Genomic DNA, 20,770 nt, shown 5'->3' with positions numbered 1-20,770 from the left:
AGACGATCCCTTTGGTGGAAAGAGTTTTCCACAAGAAATCTTTAGGGGGAAGGATGGGGGAGGAGGTAGACTCCCCAGGTGCTTTTAATTATCTTGGAGGAAACAAGAAACCACAGACCAAAAAGCCTAGTTGGCATTTTAGTACCTTTCCTTAAAGGACTAGTATTAAAATGTTCAAAATGCAAAGACCTTTGTTCCAGTTCTCTAGGGGACTGCAAAGGAAAGGAGTTGGGGTGAGAGTGAGGGGTGGAAATCTAAGGAGATGTGCTCAAGGTTGATTATCCTGAAGGACCCCAGGAGTTCAGAGGCAGATAGACTGGCATGCAGTTTCCAAACTAACCCAATGGGAGAAAATATGGATAGGAGGTGGCCTCCAGTGTTTTTCTTATATTCTGGAAAATCAGAAAGATGGTATACAATATCTGAAGAATGAATGAAGAATGAATGTGAATAGGAGCAGGAAATGCAAATGCCTATTATAAACAATAATTAACTTCAGTTTAATTAGAAGGGAGCTAGAAGAAAAGCAGGATGGGAACAGGTGAGCCTGGGTGGGGTCTGGGGCAAGATGCAGGTTGGAATCCCTCTGCATCTCTCTGGCCATTATCATCAGCCATTGCAGAGCTCCCACCAGCACACACTGCCTGTGGGCCATAACCTCCTGTCCTTATTCCCCTTCCCACCCTTAAATGATTTACCGATTCAGTGCTTTACATTTCTGTCCAACCTTTTCTTAGCACAGATAAAGCTTTCTCTCCACTTCCCTGAGGCTAAATAAAATAAAGCTATGGGAGTTTCCCCACCTCTGGCTCAAATCTCCCGCAGCATCTGTGAATAGATGCTGTTGTGTGTCTGCACAATGGTCTCCATTCAATTTTGAACCACTTGTGCGCGTCTCCTTTTGGAAGACAGATTGTTACCCAGAATGCATTTGTAATGGCCTACCAGCTTAGGAACTGGTTAGTGAAAATGACATTGGTTAATGAAAACTGTAGGAAATGACCAGGCAAGGCTTTTTCAAATCTTTTGAAGTTAAGAATAACTTTTTTAAGAACTGTAAAAACAATACGATTATGGAAAATTAGAAAGCTATAAGACAAAAAGAGGAAATGTTTTTAAAAACCTACCAAAAAACAAAACTTTAGGGGTAGAAATCAGATCACTAGTTGCCAGGAGCTAGGGGTGGCGAGACGGTATCTGCTCTAGAGGGACAAGAGGGGATAGAAAGAATCTGTATCGGCACTGTCCAATAAAAGTGTAATTTGAGCCACAAATGCAAGCCAGTAACTTTTAATCTTTAATTTTCTAGGTACATTAAAAAAAGGAAAAAGAACAGGTAAAAATAATTTTACTCTTTTATTTAACCCAGAATATGCAAAATATTATAATTTCACCATATAATCAGTATAGTTTCACCATATAATCACTAATCATAGAATAGTAGTAAGATCTTTTACGTTTTTTTTTTTTTTTTAAACCAAGTCTTTGAAGTCTGGTGTGGAGTTTACACTTACAGCACATCTGATTTTGGACTAACCGCATTTCAAGGACTCGGTAGCCACATGTGGCAACTCTGCTGGGCAGCACAGTTCAACACTGTTTTGGTGGTGGCTACATGACTGTGTACATTTATCAAAACTTATCAAATTGTGTACCTAAAAAGGGTGACTTTTACTATATGTAAATAATACCTCAGTTTAAAAAAACACGTTTTTCTGCTAGCCAGAATGAATCAATATAGGTTCCTTTCATGAATATCTATTAAAGTTATCCTCTTAAAATGAATCTCAGAGAATTTGGCAATTTTTTAAAAATAAAAGTTAAGAGCATACATTAGAACCACTGAAGGGTAGTAATTTTCATAGACTTGAGAAATATGTGTGTCTGTTTTTCCATTACACAGTTTAGTTTAGAAAGGAAAGGACTGGTGAAAATTTAATTAGTGCAATTTTAAAAGAAAAAAGGATTTGCATGTGTTTGGCAAGATAAACATGAGCACAAATTGTTTTGAGAAAGACTCAATACTAATTCTAGGAAAGAGCTTGTCATTTCTCTTCTGTTTCATTAGTTCTCTTGCAATGGTATTAAAAATCACTTGTCTCTGGACTTGCTTCTGTTTCTATTATATAACATGCTTTGTAGTGACTATTTTGACAGTGGAGCTGTCTGTCTGTAGGCGTTTTTGGGGTGTGTGTGGGGAAGGGCATAGCTCATGTCCCTACTTGCTAGGAGGAGGTTGTGGGGCGGTTGGTTGTGGGGGAGTAAGTTTAACTTTCATAACTAAAGCCAAGAAATATTTTTGGCTGTGGAACAATGTGTCACTAGTTATAAATAATGTCACTTGCCATTTGGCAGCTATTTTGGTGTTTTCTTTTTACATCTAAAGTTTCATGTTTAAATTTTGTTGAAGCTAATGTAAACATTGACAGTTTACAAATGAATAAGTCTAGGAAAAATTTAGGTGAAAAGGATATCTTCTAAATAGCCTTAGAAGCGCAGGTATCTGGGCTGAAAATAAAGAGATAAAATTCATTAGAGCTGAAAAACCAATTCCATAAGTGTAGGCCAGGGACGACACACTGAGAGGAAATTATCCCACAATATTCGTAGAGTACAAAGTGTGATGTCATTGCTTTAAAACTTCACAATCTGCAGAATACATTTAAGGAGTGGACCACAGGTTAGGAACAAGAGAAGCTCTTCTCACTTTGTTTCATCCTAGTTCAGGGCTTAGTTCAGTATTCTCTGCTCAAGAAGTGGTTAATCTAAGTCATAGTTTTTGAGATGAATTTTATCTACAGCGAGGTGATCGGATTTCACTGTGCTTTGAAAATGCAGATATCTCTCCCCAGAAATTTCTAGTTAAGAAATGGGGCCTAGAATCTGCACTCCTAACATATGCTTGCTGGTAGACTCCACCTTGAGAAACACTGATCTAGAACAACCAGTTAGACTTTTGTTAGGTTTTCTCTATATGTTAGATACTATGATGAATTCAGATAAAAGGCAGGATCCCTGTTGTGAACTAGCGCTAACATAGCTTACAGCACAAGGCAATGTATTCCTTAGAGATACAGCCAATATGAAGTGAAGGAGCTCAGAGCAGGAGGACCATGTCACCAACAATTGACTCAAGGATATGGATAGGATTCAGATTAGTGGAAATTAAACTGGGTGTCTGGGCACCTTGAGGGAGATAGTCTGAGATCCAAAAGGGAGGATGGCATCACCTGGGGAAGGAGCTTTATTTCAATATTGACTAATTTTGAAGCACCAAGGAAATTTTAACAGGAAAAAGGAACCAGGGAAATTAGGAAGCAAATGTGAAGGAAATCTGATTGTTGTCAGTGGTTCTTAAGCTTGAATGTACATTAGAATCACCCAGAGGACTTGTTAGAGCACAGATTGCTGAGCCTCACCCCAGAGTCTCTGATTCAGTAGTCTGGGGCGGGGCCTGAGAATTTCCATTTCTAACAAGTTCCCAAATTCTGCTGATGTTGCTTGGTTTGGGGACCACACTTTGAGATTCAGTGCTCTGAATGAATTTAGCGTCTTGATTTATCAAAAATCATAGATGAGAATTGGAACAAATTGTGGGGGCAAGATGGAGAAGGGGATGGCCCTCAGGGTTTTATATGGCCTGGAAAGCCTACCACATAGTCTGTCTTTTCTCTGTTTTTCTTCTGAGATTTCTTTATTCTCAGAAGCAACTGGCCCAACCAAAAATACTCTAGGGGTGGGGACAGGAATGTGGTCCTGGAGATTAATTTCAGAACTACAAATCTTATATTCAGAATAGCCACAGTGCTTCTAAAACTGTGGTCAAAATTGTATGTCTCTGATTTTATAAAGAAAAATGTAAGTATGGTATATCATATTTTAGTACCAACATTTACTAGAAGAGATTAATCCGTTGCTTTATGGAAGTCTCAACTCTAAAACTGAACTTTAAAACTTAATCCCTCAAACTTGCTTCTCCGCCAGTGTTCCTTATAAATGGCATCATCATCTGCTCAGTTTTTCATGGCACGGGCTGGGCATCATCCTGGACATCGTTCCTTTTCTCTCGTACTTTGTTCTCTGCATCTAATCATTCACAAAGTTCCGTCAGTTCCATCTCCTAATATATCTTGTCCATTTCACTGCCACCACTTTGTCCATCCACCAGCTCTCACCTGGACCTTCCCACATCTTCTCTGGCTTCCTTCTGATTCATCATCTACATAGGAGCCATAGAGATTTTTTTAGAAACACAAATCATATGAGGTCACTTCCTGTGCTTAAGACCCTTCAATGTCATCCCTCTGCGTGTAGGATAATCTTTTAATTCTCAAAGTGGCCCACATGGGTTCTGCATGACATGGCCCCTGCCGATGTCTCCAGCCTCCTTTTGAGCCACTCACCCTTTGTTCTTTAAACTCTAGTCTCACTGACTATTTCACTTCCTGAACTAAACGTGTTTAAAACCACTGCCCTTTGCTGAGGGCCGGCCCCGTGGCTTAGTGGTTAAGTGAGTGCGCTCCACTGCTGGCGACCCGGGTTCGGATCCCGGGCTCGCACCGACGCGCTGCTTCTCTGGCCATGCTGAGGTCGCATCCCACATACAGCAACTAGAAGGATGTGCAGCTATGACACACAACTATCTACTGGGGCTTTGGGGGGAAAAAATAAATAAATAAAATCTTAAAAAAAAATAAAAAAAAATAAAACCACTGCCCTTTGCTGAGATAGTATAGATCTGCATCCCAAGGGTATCCACAGAGAAGGAGGTGAATGTGGCAATGGTTCTTGGAGAGCTTTTGTACAATTAGAAAATGGTGGCCCTCCAGGCGGATACAGCCCCTGGGCTGCAACAGGCTGGATCTCAGCCTTCACTCCCCAGGATGGGGACCCTGTGCAGGATACAACCTGCATAGCCAGAGTGGTGACCCGACTGGAGATGTCAGTTAGTTTGCCTCCAAATTAAAATAGGTCCATTTGTCCTATTTAGAAGCAGAATACAACTTCTAGAAATCCCTGACAGTCCAGTGATTTAGTAATATTCATAAATATGAGAAGGCTTTTACCATGAAACTGTAGAAATTGTTCTTTGCGTGGCTAGGATAACATGTATGTGTCTTTCCAAGCCAGCAAGGTTACACATCTGTGCTGCTTGCTCAGTAACTGTGTCTCATGAATTACAGTCTAGAGTATCTCTATCTGCTAGCATCTAAGTTTGGAACTGAACACTTAAAATCCCAGACTGCTGTGGGTTTACCATGTGGAGGAGGGCCTCCTACTCATCAGAGAGGCACAACATTCTTTCACATGACATGTTTGCTCTTGTGAAAATGACTTGAAGTATTTGAGACCTGGCTGGAGAAGAAATGGGAGGAGACCTAATTCTTGCTAGGCATGAGTCATCTTATAAAAATTTAAATTGAACACTTTATTGAGCAGTTTCATTGTTGGTACAAAACTACTCATCGGTCCTAGATTGCTTTGATGTGCATGTTATGTATCAACATGTCCTCTGCCAGGATCCTAGCATAAATTTCTCTCTGAACAAACACCGAATAAATGTTGTTAGGATAATTTTGCCTTTGATTTGGGGGCAGTTTTGTTTCTTGTTTTTAAGTTCAGTGTTGAATATTAAGGGTTTTGTTGTTCTTTTTCAGATTTATGGACGTGTCTAAGTCTTATTTGGGGGGAGTATAAGAAAGTATGAAAAACAACCACACATAACGCAATGCTTTTGTAATTTCAAACGCTAATGGATGCTCTGGAGTTCATTGCCAGGTCTCTCAGTAGGAATAGAATTTGAATCTGGAAGCAAGTAATCGCTCTATAAATGTTTGTTATGGTATTGAAATTGCTGAATATGCTGTATCTAATTGAATTAGTATATCGTGTTCATTACTGGGTCATGAAAGCAGTTGTTGAATGTTGTCACTGAAAAGAATATAATGTGACCAGCACATCATTGCCTAGAAAACTCATTCTTCTTTATAGAGCTGTAGCTGGGTTTTTCAGGTCAGTTGCACTCTAGACTCTGCCTCGTAGGATGCCCTGTACCTTTGTAATCATAGGTTGTCTTACCCCTGGCAGTTGGTCAATCTGCTGCTGCCTTAGCCCAGCATCTCATGCTAGGCCTCCCCATCTGTATTAATTTGCTAGGGCTGCCGTGACAAAGTACCACAAACTAGGTGGCTTAAACAACAGAAATTTATTCTCTCACAGTTCTGGAGGCTGAAAGTCCAAAATCAAAGTGTTGACAGAGTTGGAGCCTTCTGAGGGCTGCGAGGGAAGGATCTGTTCCAAGCTTCTCTCCTTGGCTTGTACATGGTTGTCTTCTTTTGTTTTCACATCATCTCCTGTCTATATGTTTACCGGTGTCCAAATTTCCCCTTTTCATGTGGATACCAGTTATATTGGAATAGGACCTACCCTAATGATCCCATTTTTTGTGTGTGTGTGAGGAAGATCAGCCCTGAGCTAACATCCATGCTAATCCTCCTCTTTTTGCTGAGGAAGGCTGGCTCTGAGCTAACATCTATTGCCAATCCTCCTCCTTTTTTTCCCTCAAAGCCCCAGTAGATAGTTGTATGTCATAGTTGCACACCCTTCTAGTTGCTGTATGTGGGATGCGGCCTCAGCATGGCCGGAAAAGCAGTGCGTGGGTGCACGCCCGAGATCCGAACCCGGGCGGCCAGTAGCGGAGCTCGCGCACTTAACCGCTAAGCCACGGGGCCGGCCCTAATGATCCCATTTTAATTTGATTATCTCTGTAAAGATCCTATCTCCAAATAAGGTCACATTCTGAGACAGTGGGGGTTCAACATATGATTTCTAGGGGAGACACAGTTCAGCCCATCACACCACCTATGGTTGAGCTTCGATACAAATTAGCCTCAGAAATCTAGCTATACTTATTTTGGAGTCTTCTATAAGTCACCAAAAGAAATCTATAAATTAGTTGAATTTTCACCTCTTTTCCTGATCCAGCAGAGCAGCTTGGGGTTGGTGGTGCTCTCTCTCATTTGTTTCACGAATCATTAGGCCAAAGTGTTAGATAAATGAAAACAAATATGAGAAAAGCACCCTTAATAAGGGGGCTTCACCTTCTCCCTTTCCCTCCAAGTCCGTGACCTTGTAAAATGTCTAACACATTCCAAGTTCTGAGGATTTGCAATATAACAGGTTGACCTGTAGTGTGTTTTTATGTGACACCTTGTTTTAGTTACACCATTCTTGCATAGCCCTCATTTTCCACATTAGCCCTGTTTAGCTGAGCAGTTTTGACACTCACAGCTCTCCAGTGCTTTGGACTGACTATTCTAAGAGCTTGCAGCTGAATTTTCTGGCAGGTCATTGTAATACTGCCCAGTGACTGCTTCAGAGATGTATGTTCTTGACCTGAAGGATGTCTTCCTTTCCTCCTCTGGGCTTTTCCCAGTTTCTGGAAGATCGAGGCATTTGCCAAGACTCTGTCTTTGCAGACCCCTAGTTCATGTCATACTTGTATGCCCCATCTGTGTTTTGAAACTTACCCCACTCCCTGTTCCCGAGCGTGTCATGTGTTAATGTGGCTGGTTTACCTTCTGAGGCTACTAGGCATTGAGACACAACCCATATTTCTTTTCTCCTAGCCTAAGAGACCAGGACGAATGGGAGATTTTCTCACCTCTTTCGTAATAAGCCGAATTTTTGTCTCCCCCTAAGTATATTCTAAAATATCAGCAATGTGTTAATAAAACTATGCACCCTGCAGGAAACAGAATTTAGGGCTGGTTGATACTTCATGTCAACATCATTATCCATCCATCTATAAGCCTGTAGCAATGTGGAAGGTGAGACCAAGGTCAAGGGTCCTTGCTAACTGTGCAAAAGGTCCTAGTAATCTTTACTCTGAAGATGAAGTAGAATATTATGAAATTTCTACTAAATAAGAAGTACATATTTTTTTCTGAGACGAAAGGTCCGTTCTCTGTTCCTTCATTACGCAGCCAACTCTCCCTTCCTCCTTCCTGCACTCCCCCAGACTGAATACCTTCTATGCTAGGAGTTTCTCACAGGTGAAGGTCTTTGGTTAGCTTAGGGGTACCCCCCCCCGCCCCACTTTTGCTGAGTCTCTTTAAGCAAGTCATCTCTTGGGGAATTCTCATGTGGAATTGGAACAAGCATGCGCATCTTTCCCCCACCTGACCAATTGGTGTTAAAAGAAGATTTAATGAATGAGAGTCATTTTCTCTGCTGCTCTCAGGAGGGATGGATTACTTGGTTTAAACAGACTTTTCTACCACTTGCTAGCCAACCTCAAAGGAGTGGGCCACATTTTTAACAAAACTAATAGGCAATAAAAGTATCAACCTTCTCAACTAGCCTGTGAAATGTAGTTCAGAATGTTCAGAAATGTAGACAGAAGTTCTGTCTCTGACTGGTTTCTTTTTATTTACGAAGCCTTGAGCAGTTGATTGTACCTAAGTAGAGGAAGGCCTGGGACCCCCAACTCCCTGGAGGCAACCAGATAGCTTGAAAGGCTCCCTTAGATCTGGATCATTCCAGTGCCAAGGGCCAAAACCCCTCCATAGCTACAGTTAGACACCTCCTGATGGCCATGCCTGGCTTCCTTTTGGAGGAAATCCCAGAGGACAACAGAAACTTCCAAAAGCTCCAGAGAGGAGCCCACACTTGCCATCATCCACCTGGTAACCTGATGGTTCTGACATTTGACCTCTCCAAAGAAGAGAAGCGTGTGGGATCCCACATGAATTCCAATTTCCAAATTGACTAAAATACTCTCTCCAGAGGAGATCATCCTTCAGAGCTTAGATATGAGGATGTTTTAAATATTTCACCTAAAGACCTGAAGTACCAGGCTCAGCAACAGTCCTTTGGCCCTTGACATCCATCCTCTGAGCTAGTTTTCCGTTTTGACTTATGGACTGTTCTTGAGAGTAGTTCTACCTCCTTCTGACCTCCTCTCTTCTTGGGGAACAGGGCAGTGAAACTAACTCCCAGTTCCTTCCTTTGGGTAAATAACTGCCCCATCTTCTTTGCACGCTTTGGTACAGCTCTGTCACTCGGACCTCGCTCCACAGGTCTAAAATTTTCCAGGTGGCTACTCGAGGTCTAATCTCTCTTCTATTGCCTGATAAGATGGTTTTAGCAGAGATTTGTCTCTGGCAGCTATTTCCCTCTTGTCACTGTAGCAAGACTTCCTAACCGCCTTTAACTTTTAGTGATACACTGGAGCCACCAGCAAGTTAAGAAAAACTCAGTCAACTCCTGAACAGTGACACTCATGTACAAATGAGAGTCCTGGGGTACGATAATGGTTCTGCTTAGTCTTTAGAGAGCTTCTCTCTCTTTTTACTGTCAGAGTCCTAGGCCACTAATGCTCCAGTTGTCACAGTTGGGTGAGCCCTTCATAAATGTTGTTATTTTTTCCGTTCTCCTTTTTCTTCTGTGCTGTCTTCCCTCCCCCTCCCTCCTTTTTTCCTTCCTTTCTTTTTTATACCCTTATCTCCACTGTTTTTAAGCATAATGTGTAGGGTAGGAGAGGATTTTGTTTTTGTCTGTCATTAGAATATATTTATGAAGCCAATGAAGAGTGCTAAGTTCTGGGCTTCATATAGAGCAGGTAAGCCTAAAGGGCATACAGAGGATGTTCTCAGCTGATATCTGGCAGGGGCAGAAATCATAGTTGCATATGCACTATTTATTGAGTCCCTCAGATGGACCAGGCCTACATGCAAGGCACTTCATACACATTTTCTCAAACCATTTTCCAAATTCTGCAAACTCAAAGAGCCGCTGCCTTACATTGCAAAGATCACAATCCCACGCTCTGATGTATAAGGTAGAGATTGAAGAAGGGCGTAAGAACTTCCTGTCACTTTTCTCAGGAGTGGGATTCTTCTAGTTCATGGAATACAGTATTATTATACCACTTATTAAAAATAATAATAATTATTAATACAATATTATTAGACCACTAAACTGAGGGTTTTTTTTCCCTCAGTTTAGTTCCATTGCACTAATATTCTATAGAATTTCTCTTATATCTGATGATAGGCTGTCTCTCCATCTTTGTTTTCAGAACCATTTGATTCTTTTTCAGCTCTTTTTTTAATTGAGGTATAATTGGCATACAGCATTATATTAGTTTCAGGTGTACAACATAATGATTCGATATTTGTATATATTGCAAAATAATCACCACAGTAAGTCTAGTTAACATCCATCTCCATAGATAGTTACAAAAAAATGTTTTTTCTTGTGATAAGGACTTTTAAGATTTACTCTCTTAGCAACTTTCAAATATGCAGTCCAGTATTATTAACTATTGTTGCTATGCTGTACATTACATTCCCATGACTTAATTATTTTAAAACTGGAAGTTTGTGCCTTTTGACTTTCTTCACCCATTTCACCCCACTCCCCCCCCCCCCACTCCCCCACCTCTGGCAACTGCCAGTCTGTCCTCTGTATCTGTGAGCTTGGTTTTTTGTTTTTGTTTTTGTTTTTAGGTTCCACGTATAAGTGAGATCATATGGTATTTGTCTTTCTCTGTCTGACTTATTTCCCTTAGCATAATGCCCTCAAGGTCCATCCATGTTGTTGCAAATGACAAGAATTCATTCTTTTTTGTGGCTGAATAATATTCTGTTGTGTGTGTATATATATTTTCCTTATCCGTTCATTCATTGGTGGACACTTAGGTTGTTTCCGTATCTTGACTATTGTGAATAATGCTGCAGTGAGCGTGGGGGTGCCTATATCTTTTCAAGTTAGTGTTTTTGTTTTCTTTGGATAAATACCCAGAAGTGGAATTGCTCAATCGTATGGTAATTCTCTTTTTCATTTTTTGAGGAACCTTCATACTGTTTTCCATAGTGACTGCACCAGTTTACAATACCACCAACGGTGCACAAGGGGTTCCTTTTATTCATATCCTTGCCAGCATTTGTCATCTCTTATCTTTTTGATAATAGCCAGTCTAACAGGTGTGAGGTGATATCTCATTGTGGTTTTGATTTGCATTTCCCTGATGATTAGTGACGTTGAGCACCTTTTCGTGTACCTGTTGGCCACCTGTATGTCTTTTTTGGAAAAATGTCTATTCAGATCCTCTGCCCATTTTTTTTTTGTTGTTGAGGAAGGTTGGCCCTGAGCTAACATCCATGCCCATCTTCCTACACTTTATATGAGATGCCGCCACAGCGTGGCCTGACAAGCGGTGCATCGGTGCGTGCCCGGGATCCGAACCTGTGAACCCTGGGCCGCCAATGCGGAGTGCACGTGCTTAACTGCTTGTGCCACCGGGCTGGCCCCCCTCTGCCCATTTTTTAATCGGATTGTTTGCTGTTGAGTTGTATGAGTTCTGTTTTTTTGCTGTTGAGTCATATGAGTTTGTTATGTATTTCAGATATTAACGCCTTATCAAATATATGATTTCCAAATATTTTCTCCCATTCAGTAGGCTGCCTTTTCATTTTGTTGATTATTTCTTTTGCTATGCAGAAGCTTTTTAGTTTGATGTAGTCCCACTTGTTTATTTTTGCTTTCGTTGCCTAGAGGATTTTTTTTAAATCCAGTATTTTCTTGTCTTCTTTCCAAAATTTTCTGAATTCCATTCCACAAGTACATATTGAGAACCCCATTGATGAACATTTAGGGTGTTACTAGAGTTTTGTTTTTGTTTGAATCCCTTCTCTGCCACTTTGTAGACATGTAACCTCTTCAAGTGATGATGATGATGATCTTTGATGACATTTTTTTGGTGATGTGTAACTGGCAGCCAAATTGGAGTGGAGGGAAGGTGAAGCAGTATATGGCGACCACTCATTTCAAGGGTGTCATTGTGAAGAGTTGGAGCCAGATCTGTAACTTATGAAGAGTGAAGGGAAGAATTTGGGATTTTTTTGTTTGGTTGGGTTTTTTGGCTGGGATTTTTAGGTCCAGAAGATTTTCAACAATTTATTGGTTGAGCAGAAGGCCACAGATGAATGGAAGAGATTGAAGATATAAAAGAATGAGGGAGTAGTTGTTTAAAAGGTTGGGATAAGATCAAGGATAAGGGTGGAGAGTTTTCCCATGAGAGAAGGCTAAGAGCCAGGAACAGGCAAGTAAGTATACATAGAACTTTTAGATAGAGGAGAGTTCCCTAGGATTCTCTGTACTGTAGGGTATAAAGTAATCTACTGAGATTAAGGGTGAGGAGGAATAGAAATAGATTAGGGGAGACTTGTGTAGGAATTTTTAGAGACAGTCATTATGAGGAATGTGTTAGGGAGGGAACTAATGATGAATGAAAGGATTGTTGAGTAACGTTATGTGCCCAGTCAAGATTAGATAGCAGGCATTTGAAGTGGAGCCAACCCAACTTTCTCTAGCAGTGCTTGGTACAGCTAAATCAAGACACAGCAAGGAGTTGCATAAGGAAAAATACATTTTTATTACCATATTACTTTTTAACAGAAGGCAGGACTTGAGGCATCCTGAGATTAAGATACTTCAAAGACATTCAGTGCAATGGTATAAACAGCAAAAAATGTAAAAAAGGGGTGTATTGTCCCTTGCCTTGTTTTTAAGCTCCAGCAAGCACCATGTTAAGTAGAATGTGTACCCTGATCGCTTAGAATATCCAAGTTTGGGATGGCCATTGAAAATAAGACAGATGCTATACTTGGCTAGGGAAAAGGTATGTCTCTGCAGGTGGGCTTACTTAACCAGGTCTGTGAGATGTACTTTATTGGAAAGCAAATGAAGAAATTGGGGATGGTCACTTGAATGAAAACTCCTTAGTGCCTGGAACTGGTTCTAGCACATGGTGGGTGAATGATAAATATTCTTTGAATAAACATGTGTATGTGTGTGAATGAATGTATAAATTTATTCATGTCATTTTGAAGCACTAGTCCTACTAGATAAAGGAAAATATGGAAAATCTTAATTATATTGGTCATTTGGTAGCCCTGCCCTAGTCATTCAATATATAGCTATATTAAAAGCAAACTTTCAAATTCCTGTCAAAAAAATTCAACGTATTTACTCTCTCTGCTTTCTTCTCCGCCTCCCCCATTCCCTTTCTCCTGAAAGCTTTGGATTGCCAGACTTTTATTAAAGTGAAAACAAAATCTAGCTTGATGATCTAAGACATAAGAGCCAAACAAGTCCATTAATGTACCATTCTTTCATATGCAGTACTCTATAGCATGTTTGTTGGTGATTAATGAATGATTTTGTGTTGATGGATATAAATGGTTATTCATTTACTTATCAAACCTTTACTGAACACCATGTGTCCTGAGCCAAGTTTGGTATAGAAATTATTAAGAGTAGGAGCTTAGTTCTTAAAAAGCCAGTCTGGCAGAGACAATATCCCACGGACCTAGTTAAGTGAGCCCACCTGCCAGAGGCATACATTTTCCCTACCCAAGTATAGTGTTTAGTAGAGATAACCGATGGTTCCGTATGGTAATAGTTCCACCTGGTAATAGAGGTAAAAGGAAAATTAAAAAAAAAAGAGTGCTGTGGGAGTGCTTGATGCTGTGGTCATGGGTTTTGCTTGGATATTCTGCCATGACATACAGCTTTCATGTACAAGATCCAGGTATTTCATTGGGCTTTAGTCTAAAGGACAGTGGGTAATGAATTTCTATGGATGATAATTTCATAGGTCTTCTTGCTTCCCTCCTCTGGTGGATGAAGGAAGTACTTGTCATTCTCAGAGTTGGGAGTGGGTGCTTCGTTGCTTCAGTAAATGGCCACTCCATCCTTCTATGGAGTAGGCCACAGCCCTTGAGTTCTTTCTTTTTCCCAAACACTGTATCAAATTCTGTTAGGTTTTCCATCAAAATATACACAAGGTGATAAGAATGTTGATATCTTGTTAGGGGGTGTGTTACATAGGTGTGTACATTCGTCAGAACTCATCAAACTGTACAGTGAAGACCTGTGCATTTCACTCTATGTAAATTCTCTCTCTCCCTCTCTCTCCCTCACCCTCTCCTCCTCCTCTCATACTGACTTCAAATGCCAAATACATGAAGCTCTCCCTCCTCTGGGCCATTGTACTGGCTGTTGTTTCTAGCTCTTCCTATATGTTCACGTGACTTTCTCCCTTACCTCTTTCAGGGCTTTGCTCAATGTCACCTTATTAGTGGGGCCTTCCCTGATTATTATATTAAAGTTGTAACTCCCTGCCATTCCCTTTCTGCACAAAGAGCCAACACAACGTTTAATTAAGGGCATGGGCTCTGGAGTCAGACTGTCTGGCTTCAAATCCATTTTCTAGCTGTATGACTTGGGTGCCCTTTCTGTGCCTCAGTTTTATCACCTTTAAACTAGGAACAAATACTGTGTCCATAAGGTTATTGTGAGGATTCAATGAATCAATACATGAAAAGCACTTAAAATAGTGCATGGTACATAGTAAGCTAATGTTTTCTTTATCCTCCTTCCTTGATTTGTTTTCTCCTTATTATTTATCACTATCTCATCTACTAAATGTTTAAACTGTTTGTTTATGGTTTCTTACCATTAGAATGTATGCTTTATCAGAGCAACAACTTTTACTTTTTTTCTTTTCCTTCTCCATTTTCTTTCTTTTCTCTTTTCTTTTTCTGTACTGCTATACCCTTTATCACTTAGACTAGTGCCTGATATATAGTAGATACTCAATAAATATTGTTCAGTCAGTGGGAGAATGAGTGAATAGGAGAGGGGCCTGTGTACTTTTAGGAGGCTATGGGATGGGTTGGGGCAGGAGTTGGCAAACTTTTTCTGCAGATGGTAAATATTTTAGGCTTTCTGAGTTACAACTACTCAAATCTGCTGTTGTAGGGTGAAAGCAGCCATAGATTGATACATAAACGAATGAGTATGACTGTGTTCTAATGAAGCTTTATTTACTAAAACAGGCAGGGGGCCAGATTGGGCTCATGGCCTGTGGTTTGCCAACCCCAGTTGGGAAATAATTTTTGGCCTTGCTTTCCTGATTCTCATTACCCCTCCTTTAAGCACATCTCCCACTGCAGCAATTAGTGCTAGTCATTCAGAACTGAAATATAAATAAAGCATTATATTACCCATTATTACCCGATTCAGTACTCATTAATTGTACAAAATTTCCATATGTCTTTTAATAATCTAATAGTGAATAACAATGCTAAGAATATATTGTCCTTTCAACTGTATAATTTCAGGGCTCTGGTTTTGATTTTCTTTTTCTCTCCAACAGCTGAAAACATATCTGTACTGCTGGTTATGGCCAGAAGCATGTACACTGTAAAAGAAAAAAAAAGTTGACATTCCACTTACTGTACAGCCAAGAGTGTAACTAACACTTAAGTGAAATAGAAACCAATAGAAATTATGCATTAGACAAACAGTTTAGTTATTTAAATTATTACAGTCTTATTCCTCCACAAAACTGATCCCTAGCCCACAATTTTTACCACTCTTCCCAATCAATTTGGTATGCTGGCAAGATTCTTCCATTTTTAAATATAGTACATTTTGGGCCATGTTGTATGAATTGTCATTCAATTGTCACTGTGAAAATTTAGTGCAAAACATATAGCCTTTATTGCTATAATTAAAACAAAGTAGATTAGAAATTGTACGTGTTTTGCTGCTGTGATGAATTGTAATTAGACATATAAGTAGTGCAAGTGTATGACTGCCACTGATGTTAATTTTATACAACCAAAAATGGTTTTTGTTTCATTTCTTCTGAATTTAACTGTATATCATCATAGTCAATGCTAACAGTTTTCCACTTGCTGTTTAATTATTGTCATCATTTGACATGTGTGGAGAGAGAATAAACCTGAACCCTACTCCTCAGTTGTTGGGGTTCTCTTGCTCCTTGTGTGGCTTCTCTCCATCCCTGGTCCATGGCTGCAGTTTCCAATCAAAGTAGTGTACACACTCCCAAGACACCCACCCAGTGTGTCCTCCAGAACAGTACTTCTCCAACCATCTCTTTGGTTGGAGAAGTTTTTTTTGAAAAAAAAAAAACCATTTTTTTTTCTTACTGCCAATCCATCCTGGATTGTTACTTTCTGTAAAATTCAATTTAAAAATATTGAATGGGCCAGTAAAATTATCACGTAATTGGATATCACAGCAAGGTCAGGTTGCTATAAAATTTTCTGAATACTTATTCTCAGTTTCTGTACTTATCTCATAGTAGACCAGTAACAGTTGGTGGACCAGCACCAGTTCACAGACCACATTTTAAATAGCACCACTTTAGAGCAGTCTTTCTCAAATGATTTTGACCCACTGTAAGATATACTTTACTCTAATATATATGTGTGCGTGCCCACATACGCACACACATGCTGAAACCTCTGGAATGTCAGCTACTTAAAGGCAGAGATATTTTTCTTTTTTTTTGCTTGTCTTTTTCACTGTTCTATCTCCAGTACTTGACCCATGGTAGGCCTTCAATATTTATTGCATGCAGATTTGTATGTGTGTGTGTGTGTGTGTGTGTGTATGTGTGTGTGTGTGTATATATATATATATATAACCAAGTCAAAAATTTCTTAAAACAATACTTAACCTTTTCTGCTTGTGAGACACTCTGATGTTTTTTTGTTTTATTCAAATAAATTTGATTGCAATCTACTAAATTTATTTCACTACCTTCTAATCTTAAGGGTCATGACCCATGATTTATAAAACACTCCTTTAGATGGTGCTTGTATATAGGCAAATTGTTGTCCTTTCCCTCCCTTTTGGAGCTTTGAGTAGCTATTCGCCACCCCTGCCCTCCATAGGGTACAAGTCTGGATCTCACACATCCCAGAACTGCTTACCTCTTAGTCAGCTAAGGCTAGGTTGGTAGACCCAGGTAGGAAACTAGGAGACAGATGAGTCTCCAGGTTTTTAAGAGCTAAAAAGAAGAGATTGGTGGGGGTTAGGGTGAGAGTGGGTGGGAAAATTGGAAGTTAAAACCTGCTCAGGCCCCCTGAAACTATTTCATCATATTGGGAGCTCAGTCTTGCAAATTCCAAAGTAGCAAGATGAATTTGGTTCACCTACATCTTGAAGAGTGTGAAAATTTATTTTCTAAGATTGTAGATAGCAAGGGTGATAGCAATGATCAAATTTATTCAAATTTATCTTAAAAGTTCAGATGAAGAGATAGGTTTCTGGCTTATGCAGCTAAGGTCACACTATTAGCCAAAACAGGGGATATAGGAGCTAGAATCGTTATGACATAAAGGTGTGCATGTTTGGGGAGCCGCTGGAGCATAGCACCATGCTACAAGCATTTGATGTCCACCACACAAGGTACTGGGGATTCAGAGATCAGAAACACAGTCCCTGTTTTCAAGGAGCTCACAGCTTAGTCAAGGAGACAAATGCTGTAAAATGAGGGCTTTCATGGAGTCAGGCCCAGGATGCTCTGAGAGGTGCCAACAAGGCCTTGGAGGGAAGGATGCCTGAGCTGAGTCTTGAAAGTATGTCCCAGGGCATAGAAGGGTGGTCCAAGCAGGGAAGGAGCAGCTCATATGATAGCACAGAGGTAGGAGAACAGGGGTATGTTCAGAGAAAAGCGTATTGCGCAGCATGAGAGGCAGGCAGGGATGGGTATCCTGGAGATAGTATGTAATTTAGATTAGAAGCTCATGAGAAAGGTCCAAGTTGGTGATCCTAGTCAGGGCATACTAGCTGTTTGAAAAATACCTACTGCATCAGTGAGAGGCATACTTGGGAACAACATAGGATTTGGACTCAAATCTTACTTCTTGAGTGACTTTGGACAAATTCTTCAGTTCGTCGTGTACTTGTCATAGATAATAGTAGTAGATAGGGAGAAGTGGGACATTCTTTCAATTTATCACAAGATCTTCAGATTTACTGGTACTTAATACACATCAGTTTTTCAAATAGCAACATCCTTTTATTCAAGAAGTAAAGGATCTTGGTTTATTGTATGAACCTTTCTTATCAACTCCCTTCCTGTTATCATTCCTAAATATTAATAGCATAGAGCTGAAGAGCTCATTTCCTTTTATCTTGTCCTATTTTTCCTTGCTGCTTCATTTGTTTAAATATTTACCAGCTTTGCCCCATCATCTTTTGTGGGTCTTCATTTTAGTGAACAAGAGAAGTAACTTTTACTGATACACAGTCATTAATACTCCCTCCTTTATGCTCTGCCTTACAATTCTCTCTCTGTGAGAGGCTGTTCCACTTTCTGAGTTTGTGTTTGTGTTTCTGCAGGTGGTTAAAATAACAAGTACTTTTCTTATTTGGTTTGTAAATATTTGGTGAGCCCTTGGTATGCTTAAGGTTGTGATAGAAAAATAAAATATTTAAGAAAATATATCATGATCAAGGGTGTTTGAAAGTCCTATTGTCTAAAGAAATGGGTGAAAAAATTTAAATATTTTATTATAGAAAATCCCAAAGGGGCCGGCCCCGTGGCTTAGCAGTTAAGTGCACACGCTCTGCTGCTGGCGGCCCGGGTTCGGATCCCGGGCGCGCACCGATGCACTGCTTGTCTGGCCATGCTGAGGCAGCGTCCCACATACAGCAACTAGAAGGATGTGCAACTATGACATACAACTATCTACTGGGGCTTTGGGGAGAAAAAGGGAAAAAAAGGAGGAGGATTGGCAATAGATGTTAGCTCAGGGCCTGTCTTCCTCGGCACAAAGAGGAGGATTAGCATGGATGTTAACTCAGGGCTGATCTTCCTCACAAAAAAAAAAAAAAAGAAAATCCCAAATATATAAAAATCTAGGAAGAAAAGTATAATGTTGCCCCATGTACTTATCACCCACCTTCAACAATGATCAAATCATGGCTAATCTTGTTTTATCTGTATCTTTACCCTTACTCCTTTCTCCTTTATTTTTTTAAATTAGTTAATTTATTTATTTTTTGGTGAGGAAGATTCGCTCTGAGCTAACATCTGTTGCCAGCCTTCCTCTATTTTTGATGTGGGTCACCGCCACAGCATGTCTTGACAAGTGGTATAGGTCCACACCTGGGATCTGAACCCGTGAACCCTGGCCGCTGCACCAGACTTAACCATTATGTCATGGGGCTGGCCCCTCCTTAATGATTTTAAAGCAAGTTCCCGGTGTCATATCATTTCATCCATGAATATTTTGCTATTCATCTCTATAAAATAAGAACTCTTAAAAAAAAGATAACTATTATAACTTAAAAATTAATACAATTCCTTAATATCATCCAATCCACAGAGTTCAAATTTCCAATTATGTCATTAATATAATATTTATTTTACAGTTGACAAATTTTTTAAATGTATGTGGTAACATTAGATATCACCTCTGCTGTCTACATCCCCCACCTTTTCTGTTTTCAACACTTCCCCTGCTCCCTGACCCCCCACTTCTTACCATGTTGCCCTTTTCAAGTGATTCTGAATTAATTTTCTAGGGATATTAGAGCAGATTGGAGGTGAAAAGGATTTGGACTAATAAAGTGGGGTGGAGAAAATATGTGATGACAGACACATAGCAGAGAACCAGAAAACAAAGAGGACTGCATAAGAATTCTTAAAATGTTGCAGACATAAGGACTTAGTAGTTGAAGTTTAAAGGGAGAGATTTTTCAGGTTAAAACTTGCATTGCTTCTTCAGAGCTGTTATTTTTGGATCAAAAGTAAGAAAGAGGCCTGGGGAGAGGAGCTCTGCCCTTGTTTACCTTGGTAGCCAGTTCCAGCCTCATCTCGTGGGGCCTGCTGTCCCAAGAGGGAAGACGGCCTCTTATACTCTAGTATAGAGATTGAGTGCCCGTCAGAATCCCCTGGACAGCTTGTAAAAACCCAAATTTCTGGGCACTGCCCCTAGAGTTTCTGATTCTGTAGGTCTTAGGTGGGGCCCAAGGATTTACATTCTAACTAGCTCCCAGGTGATGCTGCTGCTGGTCTGGGAACCTTGAGAACCACTGATAGTCCTTCCTACTCCCTTTCGGTCTTTGCATTTTTAAGATATTTTATCTTTGCCAAGATTGTATGGCTGCATACACTGGAAATCATTGTGTAATTGATTAACATCCCTAGCGAACATCTTGGGGGAAAAAATTGGTGAGAAATGTGTGGGTAATTTATATGAAAATATATTGTTTTCATAATGACCACACAATAATATTGCTCCACCAGCCTCAGGGAATGTATGTAAACATTCTCTCTTGCAATGAAGAGATTTCTTCTTTTAAGTGTCTTAATCTCAGTGAATTGTATCCGTCTTTAGGCATGAAATTGGAAGTTCTCTTTCAAACCTAAACATTTTACCTAAGGAAAGCTGAGAAAGCTAGGACAAAATGTCATTCTCACCTAAATTTAGAACAGATTTTCTAAATTTTTTTGCAGTCTTTCTTTCTTCACAGAGAGTCTGGGCAGCTAGCCTGACCTAAAACATCAGTTAGTCAGCAACCCTGCAAAGAATTGTGGTTTTCTGCCAACCCTTTGGCCACCACACCCATGGCTGGAACTTTCCCTGATATTTTACCCCATTCAAATCTGCTCTATGGGTCCTGACCAAGCTTGAAATATACCCAAAACGTGCTTCTATTGGGTCTTTTTTGGTCTGTTACTATAATATATGACTATTATTCCCAGGAGATTGCTTTTCTAAACCTATTTTTATTAAGCCATTGGAATAGGAATGGCTTAATAGGAGTCTGAGGACTCCTGCAGACAGAGCTGATCTTCTCTGCTTACATCACCCAACAAATAAGGGGTTTCCCCAGTTTGAACTATGACCTTGAACCCAAACTCCATTCCTTTGTT

General features: G+C 40.0%; 1 protein-coding gene across 6 annotated transcripts in view; it reads left to right on the top strand.

Annotated features, from left to right (window-relative positions):
* PPFIBP1 (PPFIA binding protein 1) overlaps positions 1-20,770 on the top strand; it is a 166,987-nt gene that overhangs the window by 81,678 nt on the left and 64,539 nt on the right. Inside the window, exon 3 of one of the 6 annotated variants that reach the window (XM_058558594.1) lies at positions 1,310-1,336. The exons of the other annotated variants lie outside the window; for them this stretch is intronic. The gene's annotated coding sequence lies outside the window, so the exon portion shown is untranslated. The remainder of the gene's footprint in view (positions 1-1,309; positions 1,337-20,770) is intronic. 6 annotated transcript variants of the gene reach the window in all.

Source organism: Diceros bicornis, chromosome 17, assembly GCF_020826845.1.
Source record: "Diceros bicornis minor isolate mBicDic1 chromosome 17, mDicBic1.mat.cur, whole genome shotgun sequence".
NCBI lineage: Eukaryota > Metazoa > Chordata > Mammalia > Perissodactyla > Rhinocerotidae > Diceros > Diceros bicornis.
The sequence above is the reverse complement of the archived record's forward strand: the minus strand, read 5'-3'. Positions and strand labels throughout refer to the sequence as shown.